Source organism: Cryptotermes secundus, unplaced genomic scaffold, assembly GCF_002891405.2.
Source record: "Cryptotermes secundus unplaced genomic scaffold, Csec_1.0 scaffold1017, whole genome shotgun sequence".
Lineage (NCBI taxonomy): Eukaryota > Metazoa > Arthropoda > Insecta > Blattodea > Kalotermitidae > Cryptotermes > Cryptotermes secundus.
Window position 1 is genome coordinate 41548 of NW_019723916.1, and position 10492 is coordinate 52039.

At 41.9% G+C, this 10492-nt stretch overlaps 1 long non-coding RNA gene across 1 annotated transcript; it reads left to right on the top strand.

The window, feature by feature from the left end:
* Window positions 1–4624: 4624 nt before the first annotated feature.
* LOC111862165 lies at window positions 4625–9931 on the top strand. Its single transcript, XR_002842386.2, has 3 exons — window positions 4625–4837; window positions 6931–7114; window positions 9740–9931. It is a non-coding gene; the product is annotated as an uncharacterized LOC111862165 (long non-coding RNA).
* The last annotated feature ends 561 nt before the right edge of the window (window positions 9932–10492 follow it).

The window sequence follows — 10492 nt, forward strand, 5'->3', positions numbered from 1 at the left end:
CCCCTTGCATCTGAGGATGGTAAATTCCAGTTTCCTAAACGATGTGTCATTTTGAATACCGGACGATAGACTAATTCCCGAAACTCGGTATTCCTTAAGGACACAGACACAAAAAATGTTAAATCTCTGTGCTTAATTAAGCACCACACCATTAAGAAGTATGGAGGAGTGAGGGTATAGCTTCACCTTTCTTGACATATGCAGTAGATGAAGTTGAATTGTCGCTTCAAGTCCCGGCCGCTTTACTCCCTGGGAAAAGCCCGCGGTACTCATTTGACAGGAGGCCCAGAGCCGGTCTGGACGCTATTGAGAAAAGAAAATTCTGCCCCTCTCAGGAAGAGAACACGGGTCTTCCAGACCGTAGCTCATCACAATACTGACTAAGCTGTCCCGGCTCTACAAAAATACTTACCGAATGCAGAATTTGTGGGTGTGTTTATAATCAACTTCCGTAAAGAAGTTTGCATCCCTCTCGTGAATTGGTTCGAGACTTGCTTGGGAGACACGCGAATGAAAACGGTGGCAAATGACATGATGACCCTTCTTGTAGCGTAAAATGTAGGATAGCACATATTAAATTGTGTTCAAACGGACTACTGAGACAAGTTTGTCTGTTCAGTTCGCAAATAAAGTTCCATTAAATTAGGCTGTGAAGCTGTCAAGCGTTGCGTCCAACAAATCTAGCGCTACCTCCGCTGTAAATGGTAACTCAGATTTTGCCCCATCACCATTTCTCTTATTCTAAAGAATTAAAGTAAGCTTATGAGATCGCCGTGCTCTCTGTGTGTCTGTGTATCCCCCTTTATAAACATTTGAATGCCTGAACCAATCTGTACCAAGGTTAGTATGTACATAATGGCATCTTAACCCATCTCAATGGCGTACTTCATAAATTCCTCCCATCACTCTGTATCTACATGTGTACCCCCTTATCGTTGCTAGGCAACGGCTCGGTAAAAACGTTACTGCTGCAATAAATACACAAACAACTATAGAAGAATTGTTGTACAGGTCGTTTTCTATGCGCTCTGTGTCGTATCAAAGGATGTATGCGATATGTTCTTTCCAGAATTTCTTGTTACGTTTTTCTTCCTACAGTTCCTGTTGCGTGGAATAAAGCAGCGACTGTTTCGTTCTGTAAGGAAGACGACATAACCTGTGTGTGTAAATATTGCCCATACTCAACTCTCCTTCTAAGGTACTTTAAATCGTTATTTGTGAGCACATTTCCCGTTATTTTAAGATCGAGTTGAACCAACCATTACGAATTTGTTCACGTTTCTCTAACTTGACTCCCGTTGTATGTTCTTGAGGACAGTTTAATGTATGTTTTGTATCCTTGGTTTTCAGAGAAGCTTGGTACCGTTGTTATGGCCCGCCTACTGACTATGATAACTTATTTTGCAGTTAGGTAACCAGTAGACCGTGTTCGGTTTATTTATTGTGGGCTCCTTCCAGCGCCCTTCATTATGCTTCCCGCTTTTCCTCAAGGTTTTTCTGATTAATGGTTATTGCAGTAAAATTATGCCTTCCTTGGGATTACTCTGTTTGTGGACTTCACCAATCGTCCGGTATTCTAAAGAATACAACGTTTCGGTAACTGGAAATGTTTCCGTCCTCAGGTGAGGGGTTGGGAGACACCTCCGTTGGGTCCGTTAGAAAGAGCGCACATCCAGCGATAAAGTCAGCCCTTTCTAACGGACCCAACAGAGCATGAGTCTCCGAACCCCTTTATTTTAGGATGGAAACAGATCCAGTTACCGAGACGTTGTGTTCTTCAGTGTCCTTCAGAATATCGGACGATAGAAAAAGTCCAAAATCCCAGTAATCTCAAGTGTCATGAATCATCGTCAGAAACCTTCAGAATCAAATTAATCATTCCTGTTTTCTTCATTCTTCTGACGGTATGAAATAATATCAGAAGGTAAAGCTGCCCCTGTAACAGGCCGTATAGGTCCATAGTGTTGTGAGACGTCGAGGCTTTCACATGTACTAAACGATCGGCTCACAGATGGCGGTGAGGTTGTCAGCCTTACGCGCCGGCAGCCCTTTACACCCCAGTAGAATTCCTGGTACTCATTTCTGTTAGAGGCTGAGTTGAACCAGGGTCATATGCGTCTGGAAGGATTAGGTAAATTGAAGAAAGAAAATCCAATGACCCCTGCGACCTTCTGGCTTGTAACATAGTGCTTCAAACAACTACGCTACCATGTGCCCAAAATTGTTGTGCCACTATCATATGAAGCTTAATTTTGGAAAGAAAAAGTTGTCTATTTCTTCAGAAAGATTAATGTGCTGACTTTCGCCCGTGCCCATTGTTAACTCCCGCATTATGCATACAAGTTGTACTGAAGACCTTGATGTTTTCCTTGATTCTTAACTGTACTTTCATCAGCATGACGAATGTTTATTTTGTCATGCTATAAACACGAATTAGTACCTTCTCTTCTTTTTCCTTAGAGTCTTGCTGTTGCTCTACATTACACACACACACACANAAACACATATACATACCAAACATCCATGCCTTATGTGCGATGCGAACCCACGATCCCGGTTTCCAAGCGAGCGAAGACAGTACATGCCTTAGACCGCTCGGCTACCGTGGCCGGCACTGTATAAGAATAATATATAAGAATCCAGATCGTACCTCACAGGAAACAGATTCGAACCCACGGTCCCGGCTTCCGAGCGAGCGAAGACAGTATATACCTTAGACCGCTCGGCTACCGTGACCGCGAACAAGAAGAATTAGATAGTTACAGTTATATTAATTGAGGCCAAATATACTTAATTAATTATTTTACTTCGTTCTAGGATTTCCTTGCCCAACAAGTTTTCTCAGGCCTTAAGGCTTCTGACTTGAATTCAGGAGATGCTCGGTTCGAATCTCAGCCAGAACACTCACTTTCTTGGCTCAGGCAATTCGTCATTCTCCTCAGCCCCTCAAGACGAATGGGGACCGAGGCGTAGGTCATGTGGTTAGTCGCCGAATTCCCACCGCTGCGACCCGGATTCGATCCCAGGCCACTTCATGTGAAATTTGTGGTGGACATAGTGACTCTGGGGCAGGTGTTCTCCGAGTACTTCCGTTTCCCCTGCCAGCCCTCATTTCACCCACTGCTCCGTACTCATCACTATATCATCACTCTACATGACTCAATGCTGACACACTCCGTGGCCTGTAGCCCACAAGCGAACTATACCGATCGAGCGACCGCCGCTTGTCGGCGAAGTTAGTGCCAACTTCAGTGGATAGAGGTTGTCGCGTGGTCAGCGCAACGAATCCCCACGGCCGATAATCTCGGTTTTCTAGACCGGAGACGCTATTTCCTTAATATAGCTCCTCAATTATCCTCACGAGGCTGAGTGGACCCCGTTCCAGAGCCGTTACTTCTCAGAAAACATGGTGGCGCCGGGAATCGAACCCGGGACCTCTGGATCTGTAACTAGGAACTCTGGCCAATAGACTACAAAGGCGGTAGCATTGTTAAATAACAAACTTAAAAAACGAAATTTAACTCCAGGCCATGTCGGGATAGTGCCTTGGAATTGGTGACGGTCGCTTCTTTCCACGTTTTTACAATTCGTAATTTATTGATCATTAAATCATTCATAGCCCGAGCTATTGATGACATTTTTAAATATTATTTAATAAATCATAATCATTTATCGTAATCCCGTTTTGAGTTTCGTGTATATTGTAGCGTGTAGAGCCGTTACTACGTAGCGGTATACCAGGGTCGTTTCTGGGCAACGGCTCGTTAAACACGTTTCCGCATTAACAGACACTAACACAGCAATATAAGATCTGTTTTTTTCTATATGGCCTGTCCTGAGATGTCACAAGCAAGGGACAAATTAGAGTTTATTCAAACCCGTGTGGAGGCCGGGCCGAATACCTCCACCGTGACCCTGCGAGTCGTAGGAGACGATGAAAAAGGAAGTCTGAAATCTGAGACAGTAATACAAAGTCGCGAGTACCAAGGAACTCGGACCCGAGAAAGACTGCAATGGCAAGGGCCAGCAGCATATATAGAAGATAGATCCGCCCTTTTGTCAGAGATAGCGCCCCATAAAAACAAGACCTAAACTGTCAAACAGTAATAAATAACTGGACATGAGCCCCAGATGGGGCTCGACATCAAGAATTACCGGCTGACTGACCGACCGTCAGCCACAGTGTGACTTTGACTTTGACCTTGAAAGTTTATTCAGTTCTGTACAGGAGTGTGCGAACAAAGGACTTGAGCCAGAGGCAAACAAATAGCCATTGTTGGAGCAGTTACCAGGAAACTTCTAATGATAAACTCAGAACACTAGACTGTGTGCTCTAGTGAACTGTAAAGTGTGGAAATAGCGATAGTGTTATAGTTGTTTGTAGTTAGACCTATAAGTGGTCAATATATCTATTTACCAATCTGAACCTCCTCTATAGTCAAACATGCTACGTGACAATTTGTTCGTTTGCTCAGTCGCCTTAAACAATAACAGACGGACCTGTTAAATCGCAGTTGCCGTTAATGTTCTGGCATTCAGCGGCTGGTAGTGTGGCAAGTCGCCACCAGTGCAGACACAAACTGCAGTGTCCCGTGGATAGCATGGAAAGTTCTATTACATAACCCTAGGCGCCCTAGGCAGCCTACCTCCACGGACGCGCGGAGCGAGAGAAAGCTTCAGGCGTTCCGTTCATGGGCCGACTTAGCACGTAACACGTACTTTGCTACAGTCTCTGGTGACAAGGTGACAAGATGAATCCTTGCCTCGTTCTCACAAAGCTGTTTACAGTTACGAACTTCAAGCCAAAGTAGGCAGACGGCTTTCATTCCACTTCAAAGTAAGTTTCATTATAACTTGAACTTCTAAGTTTTAATTTATATCATATAGAAATGTTGAGGGATTCTATTAAGAACAGAAAACTTTTTCTCTCACTGAGACCTGCCACATATTGCAAGTGTTGTTTATTATTAATAAGAAACACGGTTTGTTCGAGATATGTATCAGATGATAGAAGCGTCACTCTGAACAAGCTTATGGTTCTCGTGTTAAAATTAATGCAGAATTGAAAGAATTCTTTGTCCTAGTTCTTAGTGGTTCTAGCTCATTTTGTCATTATTTTGAGGTTATTTAATTTGATTAATTTTAGTCCTGTATTGCCATGATTTATCTGCGTTAAATCAAAATAGTAATTAGAGAGGGAAAATCTTTTTCTCTTGTATGTAGAACTGCTGATATTTTGAAGATTTATCCATGTTTTCTGTATTCCACAAAATGTGGAGCTGCATCACTGAGAGCTATGACAACCAGTCTGTTGTCCGTCCTTCTGAATTTCCTTGCAGCTCGCAATCATTGGAGCTATTTTTAATTTAATGAAATTTTGTACTGAGTTATTGTTTTTAAACCTAAACCTAAAATAATTTTTTTCAGATTGTTAGGCAACAAAGTATATGATTTTATTCATCTTAAATTAAAGTATTGTAAGTATGTATGTTAATTCCTTAATAATATAAAAATAAACACATAGGATTTCGGAAATGAGAACAATGTTGGTTATCTGATGTTTTGACGATGAATAATACAAAAATATGTTAACGTTTCGTAATGATATGGCTTGCAGAGTAGCAAGCTTGCAACTGATGATTAATATAACGCCAAATGTCACTCAGCCATTGGTTAGAACGTTTTCACACAGCGCACCTATTGATCGAAAAACAGCTGCACCATAGAGGGGTCAGGGTGGGGGTATCTATGTGAGCGTCAGCACGACATTTTGTAACATTATAACCGGCATGCAGTTCTACGGCTGTTGTATGTTAAGTTCCGCTCCTATCCCTTGAATCTGCGGGCGCTATAAATTGTTGAAGCTCAGGCTGAAATCAGCATTTGTTCCTTAATATTTTTTTTATCCTCTGCTTTACTAACAATCAGATTGTACAATCTATAAGTCAATGTGCTGATTAGTGTGCAATTTAATAACTATGTTCCTTAAATGAGGGAAAATTTTGTTTTATTTTACAATAGTTTCATTCGTTTTTCGTTGTTTTATCTCTTTATATTATTACCTTATTAGTAAAGTAAAATTAAAAAAAAAAGTAAAGCTATCCCTGTACCAGGCCGTGAAGGCCCATAGGGTTGTGAGACGTTGAGAGTCCCACATTATCTAGACAATCGGCTCAAAGATGGCGGTAAGGTTGTCAGCCTTACGCGCCGGCCGCGCTTTACTCCCCGGGAAAATTATTTATTTAATTTCTGGTACTCATTTCTGCTAGAGGCTGAGTCAACCCCAGGGACTTAGTGTGGTTGGAAGGATTAGGTCAATTGAAAAAATCCAATGACCTCATCGGGACTTGAACCCGCAACTTTCGGCTTGTAACATAGCCCCTCAACCAAATATCCGAATATAAGTCGATGGTTTCTTTTAATACTGCTTCTTAGAAGAGGGGTTTCGCCTTGTTTTCGGGTCCTTAAGAAAGAATAAGGAGCAGATGATTATGAGTTCTGATTGTTATTCTAAAGATATTTTGAAGCTAAGCAGAATTATATTTAAGGTACTAAATTTTGAATGTATTATTCCTTAATAGTATGGTTTTACTTATTTTTGCATAAACCCTCAGAACTAGACGACTTACTCAATTTTGTCAATTTCCCCCCTGATTTTCTCGCTGGAAAATTATGGGATCGCTTAGTATTCGGGCTTATAAAGTATTTTCTATGATTTTATGATAATCGTATAGTCTGTATGTATGAAATTAATAATAACCCAAAGATTTCTCTATAGTGCCTGAGTAATACTTCGAGAAAGTCAGTGAGTTCAGTACGTAGTCCAGTACCAATGTAACTGACTTTCTAGTTTCTTGATGAGATGTTTTAACAGTAACCTATGCGATGTGTGGTTTGCTTTTCTCGGGTCACAACGGATTATCTTTACAGATGGATCGAGCCACGCTGCTGTTCCTCATCTTCGCTTGTCTCACGCTGGCAACTCACGGCAACAATGTGACTGATTGTCATGCCGTCAAGTGCGCTTGGATGGAAGAAAAAATCTGCCCTGGGGAATTCTTTCAGAAAGAACCCAGTATTGGCAAATGCTGTCCATTTTGTTTGGTGATAGTGGGTGAGTCCACATTATAAATCACATTCTCCTAACCTGAATCTCAGGGCTCTAAACTTATGTTAATTTACAGGCTGAGCATAAATGATCTTTACAATTTCGGATATTTATTGGTAAGAAATTACACAAGACACAAAATCGAATATTTAGACTGCAAATGTCAAGGTTACTTTATTACTTAGACACATTCAGTATGTGGATTATTGGTAAACTGTATACGCATCAAATTTTTATTCCAGTTTCATCCATATATTTTGCAGCAAAGGGAAATTTTCCTGTATACAGACAGCCTGTCTCACAGAAATGTTTGTATAATACGTAAATGGATGGTTTAGAAAGTGAATCCATTCTAAATTCAGCGTCGCTTAACTCGTTTCGCACGTTTGGTTTTATTAAAACACAGGACACACTTCGCTTTCCGCAGAAATGTCTCCATTTTGTCGAATGCAGTGCCCCTAGCGGCATACGAGTGTCACTGCGATTGCATATCTACGCTTCTATTCAAGACATCGACACGTGTAATCTAATGTCTAAAAGTTCGCATGCATTCTCTTGTCTGACTTGTTTCTCAACAAATTTCCCAAGTTCTAAATATCATTTGTGGTCACATTCTGGCTATAGACAGTATACGGATTTGAAATTGGATTTATTGACACCTTGTACACAACATTTGGAACTGCAAGTAATTACAACACAATCACTAAACTCCACAATTCACATTTAATCACAGCATCCGCTAAGCATTTTCCAGCTTGTTGTGTCTTCACCAGCCGTTCCCTGAAAACGGCTTCTAACAATGGAGATTCTTCAGCTTCCCGCTCTCAGGTCCTTCCTTCACCGACTCTCGCTCAGAACTGCCTACTTGCTATTCCCTCAACTGAACTGGATCGCCATCTGTTCTCAGCCACCTTTGCAGAGCTCAAATGTACGCAGCACTACAAACGTCAAATCAAAGTCAAAGTCAAAGTCACATTGCGACTGACGGCCAGTGAGTCAGTCAATAAGTCTTGATTCCGAGCGTCATCTGGAGCTCATGACCAGATATTGATTACTGTTTGATAGTTACGGTCTTGTTTCTGTGGGGCGCCCTCTCTGACGAGAGGACAGGTCTGTCTTTTGTATATGCTGCTGGCCCTTGCCAGGGCAGTCTTTCTCGGGTCCGAGTCCCATGGTACTCGTGACCATATTTTGTCTCGGATTTGAGACTTCCCTTTTCGTCGTATCCTACTACTCGCAGGGTGACGGTGGATGTGACCAAACCTCAGCGCTCTTCCTTTATAACCACTTTGCACGGAACGGATAGAAAACACCATTTCCAACAACACCTCAATTGTTGCTTGCGTATTCTTTGCCGCGGGAATGTGTTTACCGAACCGTTGCCTAGCAATGAACGTCTCCTCCGGTTTCACTATTCCGGCCTTCATGCATGATGTTATTTTTATTGCTAGTGGGGTGGGACTAAGTCCTTTGTACCGCGGCCACTTCTGGCCTATTGTACCAGCCCCAGATGATACGTGAGGGTGATTGTGGAGAAATTGGTGGAATGAAGATTGGCAAGGGAAACCGAAGGACTCGGAGAAAACCTGCCCCAGCGACACTTTGTCCACCACAAATCCCACTTGACCAGACCAGGGATCGAACCCGAGCCGCCGCGGTGGGAAGTCAGCGACTAACCGCTTGAGCTATGGCGTGGCCTCTTGCGTGATGTTACAATATGTATAAAATACATACTCGTACAATGCATACATACATACAGGACTCAACAAATATTTCCTCAGCATATCACCCAAACAACAATTCTTCTGGACAGATATTTCTTTACAAGAAGAACAGGATCGGATTTAAAGGGGATCAACCGGAGCGATAACCCCGGGACCTCCACAAATCAAAAATGGAATTCACAGATTTGGAATAAAGGAATTGTGCAGGCAGCAAGTAGAGGTCTTACAAAGTTATGAAAATGCAAATGTTGCCGACGATTGGAAAACTGTAAATGGACTTTATCCAGAAGGAACCGGTCTCTTGAAAACTGGCTACGTTGTATGCCGATATGTGAAATTGTAAACGTAGATGGCATGTACTACTGGCTATGACCGCGGTAATAGACCCTTCCCCGTGACAGAAAGGGCGCTCCACATCCACAAAACCGCATCCATCTGAAAGTAACGAAATCTGGTCTTGGGCCCCACATGGGGCTTGACACCGAGACTGTTTGGCCGAATAACCGTCGGTCGTAACGTGACTTTGACCTTGACCTTGAAGCCAGTGAATCGGCAGTTAGAAGTCGGAGTCGGCGGTTAACAGTCAGTCTCGATTTGCATTATTAGCAATCGACACCTGACAATGACTAGTAAACACACATAGTACTTTATACGTGCGGTAGTTGTAATGATCTTTAGAATGAAAATCAATGCCGCTGTTATAGTTATCTATAGTTACTATAGTTATAAGTGTTCAATATATCCAGTTACCAATCCAAACCCCATGTAAAGTCACTAACACGTGATATAATATCGCCATAGTATGTGACTGAAAATTCGTATTCAAGTAAGTCAAAAATTAGACAGTGGTTGAATAATATGTAAATCAATGAAAAGAACGAAGGCTGATAAAATATTTCTTTTCCAGAGGGAGGACACTCTTGTATATCAACACATCCTGGCTTCCACATCGTCTGCAGGAATCCATACAATTGCCATGATGGCGTCTGTTCCAAGTTACTTTAAGGAGAAATATGTACATACATACAGCACTTATGTTATAATCGTAGCATTTTTTCAATAATATCATTCAAAATTAAAATCTCCTCCAGTTTAAAAATTGTTTTTCTTTAAAAAATGCTGGAAATTAGATCCACTATGTTCAATGCACAACTCACAACGCTGTGATGCCCTTCTACAAACTGACTGACAGGTTTAAATCTGAACATTTCCGTTAATATGAGAGAGTGTTTTAGGTTAACTTACTGTTGTTACGTCTACTAATATGGCGACTGTATTTAATTCTGTATATATTGTTGTATCCCGTGGATGGGATACATTGCAGGTTGGCAGTGCGAGCGGTTCCCTTGGGAGTCAGTGCGTGGTGTGAGAGTACTGCAACTTGATATTAAATACATTTATTGATACTGTACAAAATCAGAGAGAGGAACCTGTTGGTAAGAAATCAGTGGTCTGCCTGAACAATGGGCAGTGGCCGACTCCTGGTATCTGACAGCACCTGCTCCACTTAATGGATAGCTCAGGCAGTGTCGATATCAAAAAGCACCTTTACTTACGCCCCGTGTGGTATATATCTGGTCCAGTTAGGGCGTTACCCTTCTGAAGTAATCTGACTAACGTCATTCATTGCATCATCACCCTCTTGAGTTTTCGGAGGGTC